Source organism: Schistocerca cancellata, chromosome 1 (genome assembly GCF_023864275.1).
Source record: "Schistocerca cancellata isolate TAMUIC-IGC-003103 chromosome 1, iqSchCanc2.1, whole genome shotgun sequence".
Lineage (NCBI taxonomy): Eukaryota > Metazoa > Arthropoda > Insecta > Orthoptera > Acrididae > Schistocerca > Schistocerca cancellata.
This window is the reverse complement of record NC_064626.1, coordinates 555,293,199-555,309,466: the sequence shown is the minus strand read 5'-3', so window position 1 is coordinate 555,309,466 and position 16,268 is coordinate 555,293,199.

Below are 16,268 nucleotides of genomic sequence, written 5' to 3'. Positions count from 1 at the left end.
TGTAGCCTTAGGAGTGTGTGTGTGTATGTTCTTTCTTACCAGTACCCTCCTGGTAATGATCCCAGACACTAGAACAATACTTTAAAATTGATAGTGTAGTTGATTTACGTAAAATGCTTCGAACTCCATCCATCTGGTGCTCTATCATGCATAAAAACCATCCGTTTCTTGTTCTTCTTAACTGTCTGCTATTACATCACAATACTTTCAAATCTGTTACTATACACCGATAAGCGGTGCTAACCTTCTCGACATAGGTACGTCTGGAGAAATTTTGTGCACTTGGACGGGCAAGGACTCAGCATGCTCCATTCATTAACGAGACACGGAATGTAGCAGACTCCCTCTGGTCAGCTGCAGATTAAATCGGTAATGGTGCTACAGGGCAGGCTGGTCAAAGACAGTGCGAAAGCGTCTTTCAGTCTCTAATTTTATCCTAAGACTGCGAGAATGCTTGCATGGGGGCTTTATTGAATATTAATGAAAATATTTTTTTTAGTAGCTGTATGTCCGATTACGCAAGTCTCGTAAACGGCTGGCCCTGACTAGTATTATTACGCAATCTGACTACATGAAACAACAACAAAGAATGAAAAGAAAATTTCAGTTAATACAATTAATTAATTAAGTCCCCAGCAACTATAAAACCTACGAAACAACAAACACAAGTGTAGCTGTTCTGTATGTGGTAGTATGACTCAACGCACATCTGGCACGGTTCTTCTTCAACAAGACAAGAATTTTTAAATGCCAATTGTACTGACGTGATAAAAGAAAATTAGAAATACTATAATTGCGCAAGAAAACCAGAATTGCACTCTAATACAAGAACACACGCCAGATGCTTTGTTGACTGAACCTGTAATGACACATTATTCAGGTCACTGAAAGAATAAAAGAAAATACCTCCACATATATATTGACGAAATACACTCTGACCATTACAATATCTCCATTAGAACAACATCTGCTATCTCTCCCATCAAACCACTGCATAAAACATGGAACAACACTCTCCACTACCACATCTCACTCTGACTTCACGACAATCAGTGTCCACCACAACTTCTCGGCAAGAACTGCTTGCCGCTACGTCTCAAAAATCACTGCCAGTGGAGGCGGCGGAACAATACTCTCTGGCGCGATCTTTGGTGCTGTGGCTCAGTGTAGCCACCTTTCATGCTCTGTGACTCCCATCTGCATAGAGACGGATCGTAAATTAAACACTTGGTTCAAGGTGTTAGAAATATGTAGAGTGCTGTCTGGTATACTTTGATGATGTAAGCGTTCGAGGATTAACGTTGAATGGACATGCTGCACAGTCCTCTATCTACATTCGAAATGATACTCAAAGTAGTTTAGCTATTGATAATGAAAATCAGAAACATGCTGTCGCATCATTGGTTGGTGTTGAAATTGCAGTAAAATTGCTAAAATTGTTCGCACTATCAACTCTGATACTTATTATTACAGTATATCGACGGTGTCTTTCCATTCCATCTGTCCATGGGCACGCTGTTGGATACCACACAACGATTGGCTGACATCGCTTGTCTGAGTTGGAGAAAGAGTTTTGGTGGAGGGGCTACACCACCTTGGGGGAGGCTAGTACCGAAACAGTGATCGCGTACGTGAGTGCAATATGAGGAATCAGTCAAAATGGAACGCAGAGCTATCAGCTAGTCTGTAACTGTGACAGATGAGTTTAAATGTAGAAGTCGTCAATCACCTTCACCCAGCAGTTTAGAAAATCTCCACAATGCCGTCAAACTCTTCCAGATTCCTTATGTTGTAACCGTCTTTTATTTAAAATCATCCAGCGTGTGTGGAGTGTTATGGCAGCAGCAGTAACAACCTGATTTACACCATGCGACGTCAAGTTTTCTGCGAGAGGCAATGGATCTGAACGTGTTAACGTCAGTTTAGAACCTGACACAGACGTCGAAGTCATGGTGGAAAAATAAAATGTATGGCAGTGTACAAAGCGTGTTACAGCAGAAAAAAAGAATGTTTCAAACAACGACACAGGGTCACAGGGAGCATCTCTCGCTACTTACAGTATAGTCTGTGGGATACGATCATCCTCCTACAGTGCCGGCCAGAGTGGCCAAGCGGTTCTAGGCGCTGCAGTCTGGAACCGCGCGACCGCTACGGTCGCAGGTTCGAATTCTGCCTCGGGCATGGATGTGTGTGATGTCCTTAGGTTAGTTAGGTTTAAGTAGTTCTAAGTTCTAGGGAACTGATGACCTCAGCAGTTAAGTCCCATAGTGCTCAGAGCCATTTGAACCATTTAGAGCCTCCTACAGTACGGGTGATGAAACTTTAAACTGGTCTGTGCAGTGGATCAATACCTGTATATTTAACATATCGTCACATGTGCTCAATGCCAGCGCACATACAGTATTTGTTTTCGATATATGGGAGGAGAGAGATGCGGTAAAAATCTTATCGAGTACTCTATCGGATGAAGTTAGTGGACTTTTATACACTCCTGGAAATGGAAAAAAGAACACATTGACACCGGTGTGTCAGACCCACCATACTTGCTCCGGACACTGCGAGAGGGCTGTACAAGCAATGATCACACGCACGGCACAGCGGACACACCAGGAACCGCGGTGTTGGCCGTCGAATGGCGCTAGCTGCGCAGCATTTGTGCACCGCCGCCGTCAGTGTCAGCCAGTTTGCCGTGGCATACGGAGCTCCATCGCAGTCTTTAACACTGGTAGCACGCCGCGACAGCGTGGACGTAAACCGTATGTGCAGTTGACGGACTTTGAGCGAGGGCGTATAGTGGGCATGCGGGAGGCCAGGTGGACGTACCGCCGAATTGCTCAACACGTGGGGCGTGAGGTCTCCACAGTACATCGATGTTGTCGCCAGTGGTCGGCGGAAGGTGCACGTGCCCGTCGACCTGGGACCGGACCGCAGCGACGCACGGATGCACGCCAAGACCGTACGATCCTACGCAGTGCCGTAGGGGACCGCACCGCCACTTCCCAGCAAATTAGGGACACTGTTGCTCCTGGGGTATCGGCGAGGACCATTCGCAACCGTCTCCATGAAGCTGGGCTACGGTCCCGCACACCGTTAGGCCGTCTTCCGCTCACGCCCCAACATCGTGCAGCCCGCCTCCAGTGGTGTCGCGACAGGCGTGAATGGAGGGACGAATGGAGACGTGTCGTCTTCAGCGATGAGAGTCGCTTCTGCCTTGGTGCCAATGATGGTCGTATGCGTGTTTGGCGCCGTGCAGGTGAGCGCCACAATCAGGACTGCATACGACCGAGGCACACAGGGCCAACACCCGGCATCATGGTGTGGGGAGAGATCTCCTACACTGGCCGTACACCACTGGTGATCGTCGAGGGGACACTGAATAGTGCACGGTACATCCAAACCGTCATCGAACCCATCGTTCTACCATTCCTAGACCGGCAAGGGAACTTGCTGTTCCAACAGGACAATGCACGTCCGCATGTATCCCGTGCCACCCAACGTGCTCTAGAAGGTGTAAGTCAACTACCCTGGCCAGCAAGATCTCCGGATCTGTCCCCCATTGAGCATGTTTGGGACTGGATGAAGCGTCGTCTCACACGGTCTGCACGTCCAGCACGAACGCTGGTCCAACTGAGGCGCCAGGTGGAAATGGCGTGGCAAGCCGTTCCACAGGACGACATCCAGCATCTCTACGATCGTCTCCATGGGAGAATAGCAGCCTGCATTGCTGCGAAAGGTGGATATACACTGTACTAGTGCCGACATTGTGCATGCTCTGTTGCCTGTGTCTATGTGCCTGTGGTTCTGTCAGTGTGATCATGTGATGTATCTGACCCCAGGAATGTGTCAATAAAGTTTCCCCTTCCTGGGACAATGAATTCACGGTGTTCTTATTTCAATTTCCAGGAGTGTAGTTCGTAATTTTTCTCTGTTGGATGGTACAGAATAATGAAGATGGCATGTTGGGGTTTTAGACGTGAATGGGCCCTGAGGTACGCGGATCTGTAGTACTGGTATGTCGTTGGGGACCACCCCCACAGTGCAGTAGCAAAATCCTCGTCCTTCTCCCAGTTCCTGTTTCCATCGAATGGTCAAAACACAGTCCTGTCGCAGTAACCCAGCTTAGCCTGTTTTTACATGGGTTGCAGAAGGTGGTAGATGTAGCTGTCTCTGACTTCTACTCAGTTCTGACTTACATTGGAACGATCACATGTGCAAAGCTACAGTGATGGTAGCACAGAGTCCGAGAGGCAATTGCAAGATGCATAGGGACTACCTAAAACAACATTGGAATTTTACTGTAGCAGATAGGCTCGAGAAAGGTGACTCGTTTAGAGATATGAGAGTACCAGAAATATGATCCACTAATGGCTGTAATCATTAAAGTACTTCTCCATAGGATCCATTGCAGGTATGTGTTTGAATGGAAAGACTTGATTCCAAATCCGAGACAGCATTTCTACCGAAAGCGTAGCACTAGAGATCTGAAACGCTAGTGTACATTTCTTACGACCTCAATCAGCACATCATCTACTACTGTTTGTGATTCTTCTCAATCAACCATCGCCTATAGCCCAGTCGATATATCACCGAACCTCTGACATGGCTTCGAGACGGAATGCATTACAAATACTGGAGAAACATCTAGTGGCGGCGGCGGGGTGAGGGAGTCGCAAATACCTGTTTCATACAACGCTCCTTAGTCGAATCACTTTCAAAATTTGTTAATTTGTTACAAGGTTGCACCGTCGACGACGTGTAACCGCACAATTGGGCTGATACTATATACTCTGGCGATCACCGTCTATATTCAGTGTCATGGTATTTGTCTGGAAAAAACCACTTCATTCAGAGGTAATGCCATATGTAGATTTATAAAGCGAGTATTCCTTTTAACATGGATACGTATATGCACCTGTAGAACCAGGACCGCTTGTGATGGTAAAATGGTTGTGGTTTTTAACATCTGGCTGTTTGTAAGACAATTACGCCTCTTGTTCTAGGACACAGTGATACCGCTAGCAAGAAAACTTATGAGACACGTCCACCCATCGTAGATTTTCGGTCAGTAATATTTCGTATCGCCAGCAATTAGTTACTGACTAAATATTATACTTAGTAGTAGGGGATTTGTCATAGGTTCGTCTTGAGCATCAGGCTTATAAAGTATGTGTTTGTGTTCTGACAGCCGGCCGGTGTGGCCGAGCGGTTCTAGGCGCTTCAGTCTGGAACCGCGAGACCGCTAAGGTCGCAGGTTGGAATCCTGCCTCGGGCATGGATGTATGTGATGTCCTTAGGTTAGTTAGGTTTAAGTAGTTCTAAGTTCTAGGGGACTGATGACCTCAGAAGTTAAGTCCCATAGTGCTCAGAGCCATTTGAACCATTTTGTGTTCTGACATGTGCAAAGGAAATGACTATGTCCAGTCGTAAGGGAAGTATGGATTTGACATGGAATACTGTGATAGCAAAGGGAAGAGTATGTCAAGTCATAAGAATGGTACAGATATTGCTATTTCCACAGCCACATCTGTCAGCAGGGTGTATTTCCGATACTTCGCTCATTTTCGAATGTCGTTCAACTGAAACCGCAATCCTAACATTTAATTGTAAGTATAGCGATCAAATACATATCTGACCGATTTCGTAGGATGATTCTGTCTATGCGTGCTTGGCGCGGCGGCGGCGGTGTCCTGTGGCGGAAATGACTCACGTTTCACACTAACAGCAGGAGCCATCCGAATGGAGAGGCCTGTCGAATTGCAGGAATGTAGTTGACTTAACAATCTCGTACTCTAGACGGCCGAATAGCGGACTAATAGTTAGTATGTGTTGGACAGCTTTTGTGATTGCCTGGAAAATTGAGAAGATTCAATATGGACTTGTGTTTGTACTGGACCATTATTTCCTCCCATGTAAGTTGTCCGATTAACTGCTTCTTCAATTTCCCGTCTTTATTTGGTTGAGAGAAGATCGATTATGGTGTGTGTTGAGTGCATATAGCAGGTGGAAGACAGGTGGACGACACGTTTGCTGGTTCTCTAAACATGAGAGACACCTTAGTTGGCTTTGTAAATTATAAGGATGATTTGGAATCTGTTATATCACCGATATCGGTATTCGCAAGTGCAAATATCAGTTTCATCTATTTTTATTCGAGTTTTCATGTAAAGATCTTTGCAGACGGGATAAGTTTCTCAGTTGAACGTAAGAAACTATACTGACTTCGCTCATAAAAATAAAGGAAAACGGACTTCGTCTATTTTCGTGAAAAGAGGACACTTATTATCGTCGCGAATGTTTTTTTCCTGTTTTTTAAATAGTTGGTTTATTGTGGCACAACTTGACTAGGAGAAGGGATCGGTTGGTAGGACATGGTCTGAGGCATCGAGGGATCACCAGTTTGGTACTGGAGGGCAGCGTGGAGGGTAAAAATCGAAGAGGGAGACCAAGAGATGAATACACTAAGCAGATTCAGAAGGATGTAGGCTGCAGTAGGTACTGGGAGATGAAGAAGCTTGCGCAGGATAGAGTAGCATGGAGAGCTGCATCAAACCAGTCTCAGGACTGAAGACCACAACAACAACATTATAGGAGTCGAGTTGATGTTAAATAAGCCAGTGCAGAATGGTGGGTGAGTTCTCTACGAGACCATGGCTGTTGCTTGGTCCCAGCTGGAGCGTCCTACATGACGTTAAACAAAAGTGTTTTCCATCCCAGAACGAGAGGCCTATTGGAGGCATTGGGGGTGTGTCCAGTCTGTGACAGCTCGTCGCCACAGCTGCGTCCCCTAACCGTTATGGGGGGCTGCATCGCTATGCTTTAGACGACCAAGATGCATTTGGGAGAGCCGTCCTTTTACCTCCTGCTTTTATGTTGGCGAAGTATCATCGCTTCGAAGCGGACAGCGGCCACCACAAGCCGTAAGGCTGTCGGTAGAGTAGCTCCCTCCCTCGGTCCATCGACCCTGTAGGTGATGAGAGGGCTTCGATTTTCGGCAGTTTCTTACTGTACATGGAGGAGAACGCATGTTTAATTACCACCCCCTCTGCACTCTTTTAGGACGGCAATTTTCCCCAATACATGTGCTGCATTATGACCCAGTCAATACGAGTGCTGGTTTTTTCATGATAATTTCGAATTGTAATTGGAACTGTGACGCATTTTTTCCATCAGCTGTGATAGCGTGTATTGGCTTCGATTAGCTGGGCTGTAGTGTGATTTTTAGTAGGCGTGTGTAGTGCCGGCCGCTGGTGGCCGAGCGGTTCTGGCGCTACAGTCTGGAACCGCGCGACCGCTACGGTCGCAGGTTCGAATCCTGCCTCGGGCATGGGTGTGTGTGATGTCCTTAGGTTAGTTAGGTTTAAGTAGTTCTAAGTTCTAGGGGACTAATGACCTCAGCAGTTGAGTCCCATAGTGCTCAGAGCCATTTGAACCATTTTTCGTGTGTAGTGAATTCTGATGTCAAACAGTGATAAATGATGTATGCTTGCAGGTAATGTACTTTTTAAACTCCTCTCTGTCCAACACCTGCATCTAGTTAGATGAACATATTTCCCACGAAAAAGAATAAAGATAGTATCTTAAACCCCACCCTTTTCCCCCTAGCTTGTAGGTGTAGTGTTTCTGTCGCTGGTTTCGAGTGGTATTGCGAAATTTTTTCCCAGCGGGATAACACCAGTTGTATGGTGTCGTCAGTTTTTGCAGTGTATTGCGCTTTTTGTGCCGTCCTTGTGTAGTGCTATGCATATAGTTGTGTAATTAGCCCAGATCTTCATAATTAATTACGTAATTAGGATCGATATTTGTGTCAGTTTCCTGACCAAAATAAATAAAGTACACTAACTTAACTTCCCCCTCCCGCATCTGGACAGTTTCCGTGTATTAGGGGTACACTTAGGCTTTTCATCCAGTAGAATCCGGGTTCGAGTCGCTGATATGTTGCGTTTTTTATGTGCACTGAGTGTTTGTGCAGTGCATTATTTTCGGGTGTTTAAAAGTGTTGTGGGCGTGTTTTGCATAGCGTTACACATGCATTATTTCAGTGATCTACGAATAGTTTGAACTCTGTCTGCTATGTACTGGATTATTTCGGTAATTTTCGAGTTGTTTGCATCCCCGCACATCAGTGTACTGTATTATTTATGAGTAGTTTCCAGGTCTGTAACCTGTATACTGCGACCCCAAGCATGTCAGAGTGAGTGTTTGTATCAGCGTAATAAATAAACAACGTGAAATCCGTCCCGAAATAAATTGTTCCAAAAATTTATTAGGTACATTCCTTCCTCTCACCAGCAGCCCATGACAGGCTGATTTTTTTCCCCGCCAATTTTCCCTAAAGACCGCCGGGGGGGATGGGGAGGCTCGGGCACATGTGCAGCTGAGAAAAATACATGATGTCATCATGATGCTGTGCTCCTTTTGACTGAACTGCACAATCACGTGTCCTATCACGGTGCATTCTAGCGGTGAACTCACAAACTAGCTCGGTTCTTTGGTTTGCAGGATCGGAAGCAGTTGTCTCTTGTGGGGTGGGAGCTGAGACAGATGTTTCTGTGTGTTGTGTTATGCAAAGCATTTATTTGCAGGACCATATTCTTCCTCTTCATATGTTAAGGCATTAACGCTTGCTTCCATTCTTCATGCAGGAGGCTATGGCTGCACTGCTCAGCTGAATGAGTGCATGTAATACTGCTATTCATACTTCCCCTGCCTGGCACCAACATTTCCTCATGCTCCTTCCACACCAACAACTGAAGAAGCACTGATATCTCAGCCTCTTGTGGCGGTAACACCACACTAATCCACTATACCGTAGGTAGATAATAAATTTAAACAAATTTATACAAATTTAAACAAATTATATTCGAATTGAATGGCATCATGAGCAGTCTCTATTGGGGGCAACACCGTATTAACTCCCCTCAGCTGCAGGAGTAAGATCTTAGAGGAAAATTCCCTCCAAAATTTGTAATTCCTGGCCATTTTCCAAGAGGATAACGAACCATCATGCAAAAAAGTCGAAATGGGGGACACGGGGCCCCGTAGAAGCACATAATTCAATTTCCCGCCAAAATTTAGACTTCCCACCAGAAGGGGGGGGGGGGGGCAATGACAGGGAGGCATGGTACTTTCCTGCCAAAAGCCGATATCTTGGATAACGGTACTTGCGTCATCAGCTGACGGCGCAGCCGCCATCTTGCATGAGATCAGAGTGGGGCCGCACTGGCCTTGTCCCCCTACTCATGATAACTGTGATGGAATGTTTGTGTTACGAAATACAGCCACCAGGGAGCATGCGTGTAAGGAAAGTGGTGTAACAAAAGTCAGGTAAGTTGAACTTTTTGTAATGTAATAAAAGACAACCAAGTTGAAGTTTCTGTGGTGTCTCTTATGTTACTCACTTAAAACTGAGACTTCACACATTAAACTGCAGAATGCCACTAGCTAAGGTGGCACTTTCGTTGCATGTGTGATGAAACTGCTTTCCAGATAACGATAAATGCAGTGATACGATTTTATTCATTTGTAGAATCGTTACCAATCCACATAAACAGATGGCATGGCCTCATATTATCTGAACACGATAATTTTCGTTCTTGGTCTCCCGTTGCAGTTATCGGAAACACGCGGGAACATTACAATAAGCAAGTACAGTGGTGAATAAGGAATTACGCTAAGGACAACACACACACACACACACACACACACACACACACACACACACACACGCATGCCCAAGGGAGGACTCGAACCTCCGACGAACAGAGCCGCGCGAACCGTAACTGAATTTGAAAGATGGTTAAAATACATAAAATACTAGACTAGACTAGAATAGTCCAATAATGTTTCACAATTGCTAAACCCATATGGGAGTTGTATACACATCCTGATCTCCTTCTCCTTCCTCTCTCTGTCTGTCTCCTCCTCTACCTCTCTTCGTCCATCTCCTCCTCTTCCCCTTTCTCTCTGTCCATCTCCTCCTCTTCCCTCCTCTTTATCCATCTGCTCCTCCTCCTCTTCTCACTGTCCATCTCCGTCGCCCCGCCCCCAGTCTCTCTCCATCTCCTCCTTCTCCCTCTCTGTGTCCATTTTCTCCACCTCTCCTCTCTGTCTGTCTCCTCTTCTCCCCTTTCTCTGACCCTGAGCCTTGTTTATTGTTACTGCAAACGAAACCTCTATTGGAAAATGAAGACACTTAAAATGGATGGGTAAGTCAGTTGGGATCATTAACACAAGGGATACCCAAGAGACTTCTCCAGCTGCTGGATCTGTGAGGATAATAGCTCCAACGGCAGTATTTCTCACAGTTTTAATCAGTGAACAAGCAGGACTGCAAAGTTTTAGATGATCCAGACTCTACAGTAGTATTATAATCATAAGTCAATAAGCCATAAATACAACATTTTTCTTTCCTCCTAATACTGACTGTGGTGAGAAAACAAAACAACATGCTGTTGTCTATCCAATACTTTTTTAAAATTATATATAAGGAGACAGAACATATGTGGAAAAAAAGATTTGTCCAATATATTAAATGCCCTGACATCTAAGTTAAAACTCAATGCGAGAAAGAAAATGTACCTGTACTTTTTCACAGCACAGCATTTTCTCTCTCACTGTCACTTCAAACGAAAGGTGATATATTGTAGTTCAAGAAAAAACGCTGAAGAGCCAAATAAATTGGTACACCTGCATAATATCGTATAGGGTCGCTGTGAGCACACAGAAGTGCCACACCACGAAGTGGCATGGACTCGACTAATGTCTGAAGTTGTGCTGGAGGGAACTGATACCATGAGTCCTGCATGGCTGTCCATAAATCCGTAGAGTACGAAGGGGTGTAGATCTCTTCTGAACAGCACGTTGCAAGGCATCCCAGATATGCTCAATAATGTTCATGTCTCGGGAGTTTGGTGGCCAGCGGAAGTGTTTAAACTCAGTAGAGTGTTCCTGTAGCCACTCTCTAGCAATCTGGACGTGTGGGGTGTCCCATTGTCCTGCTGCTGTTGCCCAAATCCGTCGGAATGCACAATGGACATGAATGGATGCAACTGATCAAACAGGAAGCTTACGTACGTGTCACCTGTCAGAGTCGTATCTAGACGTATCGTGGGTCCCATATCACTCCAACTGCACACGCCCCACACCATTACAGAGACTCCAACAGCTTGGATTCATGAGGTTGTCTCCATATCCGTACACGTCCATTCGCTCGATACAATTTGAAACGAGATTCGTCCGACTAGGCAACATGTGTCCAGTCATCAACAGTCCATTATCGGTGTTGACGGGCCCACACGAGGCATAAAGCTTTGTGTTGTGCAGTCATCGAGGTAGACGAGAGGTCTTTCGGCTCCGAAAGCCGATATCGATGATGTTTCGTTGAATGTTTCGCGCTTTGACACTTGTCGACGGCCCAGCATTGAAATCAGCAGAAATTTGCGGAGGGGTTGCACTTCCGTCATGTTGAACGGCTCTCTTCAGTCGTCATTGGTTCCGTTCTTGCAGTATCTTTTTCCGGCCGGCCTCAGCGGTATCGGAGATTTGATGTTTTACCTGATTCCTGATATTCATGGTACACTCGTGAAGCGGTCGTACGGGAAAATCCCCACTTCATCACTACATCAGAGACGGTGTGTCCCATTGCTCGTGCGCCGACTGTAATACCACGTTCAAACTCATTTAAATTTTGATAACCTGCAATTGTAAAAGCAATAACCGATCTAACAACTGCGCAGGACACTTGTTGTCTTACATAGGCGTTGCCGACCGCAGCGCCATATTATGCCCCTCTACATATCTCTGTATTTGAATACGCATGCCTACACCAGTTTCTTTGGCACTTCAGCGTATGTAGCCTATGTCTGTCCAAATGTTAACAGAGTATCGTGTAACAATTTCAAGTACAACAGTCCAGATCTTTTCGAGATTTTTGGTAACAACCTTAAACTATGACTTGTCTTCATATTTAAATAAAGATTTTATACATATGTGGGAATAACAGGGAGCTGAGGTCGAATAGAATGATTTACAGACCCCGTGGCGACGTATTCCACGCTTTATTGCCATGGGAATAAACCGAACATACACTACTGGCCATTAAAATTGCTACACCACGAAGATGACGTGCTACAGACGCGAAATCTAACCGACAGGAAGAAGATGCTGTGATATGCAAATTATTAGCTTTTCAGAGCATTCACACACGGTTGGCGCCGGTGGCGACACCTACAACGTGCTGACATGAGGAAAGTTTCCAACCGATTTCTCATACACAAACAGCAATTGACCGGCGTTGCCTGATGAAACGTTGTTGTGATGCCTCGTGTAAGGAGGAGAAATGCGTACCATCACGTTTACGACTTTGATAAAGGTCGGATTGTAGCCTATCGCGATTGTGGTTTATCGTATCGCGACATTGCTGCTCGCGTTGGTCGAGATCCAATGACTGTTAGCAGAATATGGAATCGGTGGGTTCAGGAGAGTAATACGGAACGCCGTGCTGGATCCCAACGGCCTCGTATCACTAGCAGTCGAGATGACAGGCATCTTATCCGCATGGCTGTAGGATCGTGCAGCCACGTCTCGAACCCTGTGTCGACAGATGGGGACGTTTGCAAGACAACAACCATCTGCACGAACAGTTCGACGACGTTTGCAGCAGCATGGACTATCAGCTCGGAGACCATGGCTGCGATTACGCTTGACGCTGCGACACAGACAGAAGCGCCTGCGATGGTGTACTCAACGACGAACCTGGGTGCACGAATGGCAAAACGTCATTTTTTCGGATGAATCCAGGTTCTGTTTACAGCATCGTGATGGTCGCATCCGTGTTTGGCGACATCCCGGTGAACGCACATTGGAAGCGTGTATTCGTCATCGCCATACTGGCGTATCACCCGGCGTGATGGTATGGGGTTCCATTGGTTACACGTCTCGGTCACCTCTTGTTCGCATTGACGGCAGGTTGAACAGTAGATGTTACATTTCAGATGTGTTATGACCCGTGGCTCTACCCTTCATTCGATTCCTGTGAAACCCTACATTTCAGCAGGATAATGCACGACCGCCTGTTGCAGGTCTGGATACAGAAAATGTTCGACTGCTGCCCTGGCCAGCACATTCTCCAGATCTCTCACCAATTGAAAACGTCTGGTCAATGGTGGCCGAGCAACTGGCTCGTCACAATACGCCAGTCACTACTCTTGATGAACTGTGGTATCGAGTTGAAGCTGCATGGACAGCTGTACCTGTACGCGCCATCCAAGCTCTGTTTGACTTAATGACCAGGCGTATCAAGGCCGTTATTACGGCCAGATGTGGTTGTTCTGGGTACTGATTTCTGAGGATCTATGCACCCAAATTGCGTGAAAATGTAATCACATGTCAGCTCTAGTATAATATATTTTTCCAATGAATACCCGTTTATCATCTGCATTTCTTCTTGGTGTAGCAATCTTAATGGCCAGTAGTGTATATAAGAAACACTCACGCGAGGCGCACAGCTCAAGTGACAAGCGGCAACTGGCGATCAAAGGTCATGGACTTAAGGTACAGGTAACGTGTCCACAGTTGCTGCAATAGATTAGTTGGCTGGCGTCGACACTGGCGGTCGATGTTGCCACAGAACGCCCCACTTCCAGTGCGGAGCACCGTGTCATAGTGAAGGAGGCAGTGGTTCACTCCCATTCATAGTTCTCTAGGAACAGTGGGGGGCAGAGCGGTCTACCGTACTGCGAACAGGGAGTGTCACTGTCGGCAATGTTTGTGACATGAAGAATGGTCTCCAGTTCTGGTGTCGAAGTTGCTGTATGGGGTTGGAGATCCATGTCAGACTGATTGGGGTTGGGGGTGGTTGAGCTAGTGCTCTTCCGGTATTGAGAACATTTGCTCCCCCATTTGTACTACTTTGTAGCGTCTGGTGTATGGTTGCTAGAGTGTGGCACAAACTGTGTTATTGCGTAGTATTATGTGAGAGCATTTGCTTAGCCCCTTGTGGATGAAAGTTGGTCGTAACTCATGGGCATTTAGTGGGGCTATGTGGGAGTTGTTGATGTGGCATCGGATGTTCTGTACTAACGCAGGTAGCCCTGAGGTTGTAAGTGGTGTTGATGACCAGCGAAAGTCTGCTGGGAAGGCAAAGCTTTCGCCATACAATACCTCTGCAAGTGATGACTTGAGGTCATCCCTGTACTCTGCCCAGGTGCCTTACAGAAGCCAGGATAGATCATCTGCCCATTGCGTGTCATGGCGAAATATGAAGGGCTTTAGAGTCTGATGCCACCTTTCCACTAACCTGTTGCTCTGAGAGTAGAAGGCTGTAGTATGGAACAGTTGCATGTCGCTTAGTTTTCACAGGTCGGTGAAGAGGATGGATCCAAATTCTTGGCACTGGTCAGTTGTGATGGTTTAAATTTGAGCCATAGATATAGTCCACCGCTGTATAATTATTGTATGCAGCCGCTGGAAACATTTGAAGATTTTTGATCGTCATATTATTGGCGAAAGAGGAAGAGTCACCTTTTGTTTTCTAGGTCTTGTGCTAGATCGGACGTATGTGGCACACCACCATTAATACTACATATATTTCATTATTTTATTTGCGAGCTGCAACCAAACGGTACTCGTAATCACATCATGTAAGTGTACTTTTAATTGTGTTTTCATTTCAAAATATAGTTAGTACTAACCTTTTTATGTTTTTTTTTGTGTCTTTAGTTATTGTAAGATTGTTGGGTGACTTGGCATGGCAAAAGGTTCCGTATTTTTGAGCAAAAAGTCGTCCACCTCGATCCACCGTCGTCTTCGGGTGCTGTCTTTTCACGAAGTCCGATATTAGAAAAATTGCACAGAGAAGAAAACGGTTAAAAAATACATGAACGGACCTTTAACGCAAATGTCATGGACTTACGCCGAGAGTTTGTTTAAATTTTCTTAAACTGGTTACTCTAATTCATTGTACAGTCTCGATCCAGTCACGATGAACCCAAAAAAAAAAAAATTAATGAAATTGGCGACTTCGTGTCTCGACGCATTGTTATATGTACTGTATTGTCTTCCTTTTGTTACATGTTTATTGCAAACGACATACGAGATGGGAATACACTGAAGTAAGACTAATTACTGTAGTGGATGTCGACACCTGAAATTACGCTGCAATCGCGGATACTAGGTAAGGCACCGCTTCTTTACCTTAGCAATCTTGCCCAAGCACTCTGTATTATCTTAGCTTGCTTGATAGATCTATCACAATTTTCTGTTTCCTTAGCAGTGATTTTCAGCTACAGCGCGGTTTCTAAAATTATTTTCTTTGTTCATACAGTGGAACAATAGAGTTTTATCAGTTCACAATATGGTCGACTGTAATTCTGTGCGACGTAATATGGCGTTACTTTCGACAATTAATTTTCTTGTTCAGACATTGTCACACAGCGAGATTAATTTTTACATTTATTCTAATTACACATACGAGTTTACATTTTTATTGTGTCATACATTACGTGTGGCATGGTATTGACCAGAAAACAATTAGCAAAGATGGAAAACCAGAGACTGCAAATACAGACACAATCTGACTCTGACATGGTATTAAATAATGAAAGTGACGATACGGTTGATTCGAATACTAACGAGCGACATATTATTGACTATTCTGGTGACGTAAATTTAGAAAATAGACCGTCCACCAGTAATATGCCTATATCTAGTTCCGAACCAATTTTGGTGTCTGACGTCATTTCTAACTATGCGACGGGGGTGGAACAGTTGCACATCACTAGTATTGCCAGTATGTTCGATGCTGTTATGAAAGAGATGAACGAACAAAAACACATGTTGGCTGACAACACAATATAAACAGGACATTGACGCATGTATCGACTAACAGGCGAATTATTTCACCTGAGTGCTTCGGTAGTTAGGTTTCTGAATATCTGCGTATTAGACACAGTTCCTGCGTTTTCGTCAGGGTCTACCGTAGATTTCAGCAGTGCGAGTCGATAGTCGTTTGTTTGCTTGTTTTGAAAACTAGTGACCGCTTGTTGGCGTTAGTCAGGCAATCAGTCAGGCAGTAGTAGCTGAAATGAAATGTCGTGTGACGAGGGCCTCCCGTCGGGTAGACCGTTCGCCTGGTGCAAGTCTTTCGATTTGACGCCACTTCGGAGACTTGCGCGTCGATGGGGATGAAATGATGATGAGTAGGACAACACAACACCCAGTCCCTGAGCGGAGAAAATCTCCGACCCAGCCGGGAATCGAACCCGGGCCCT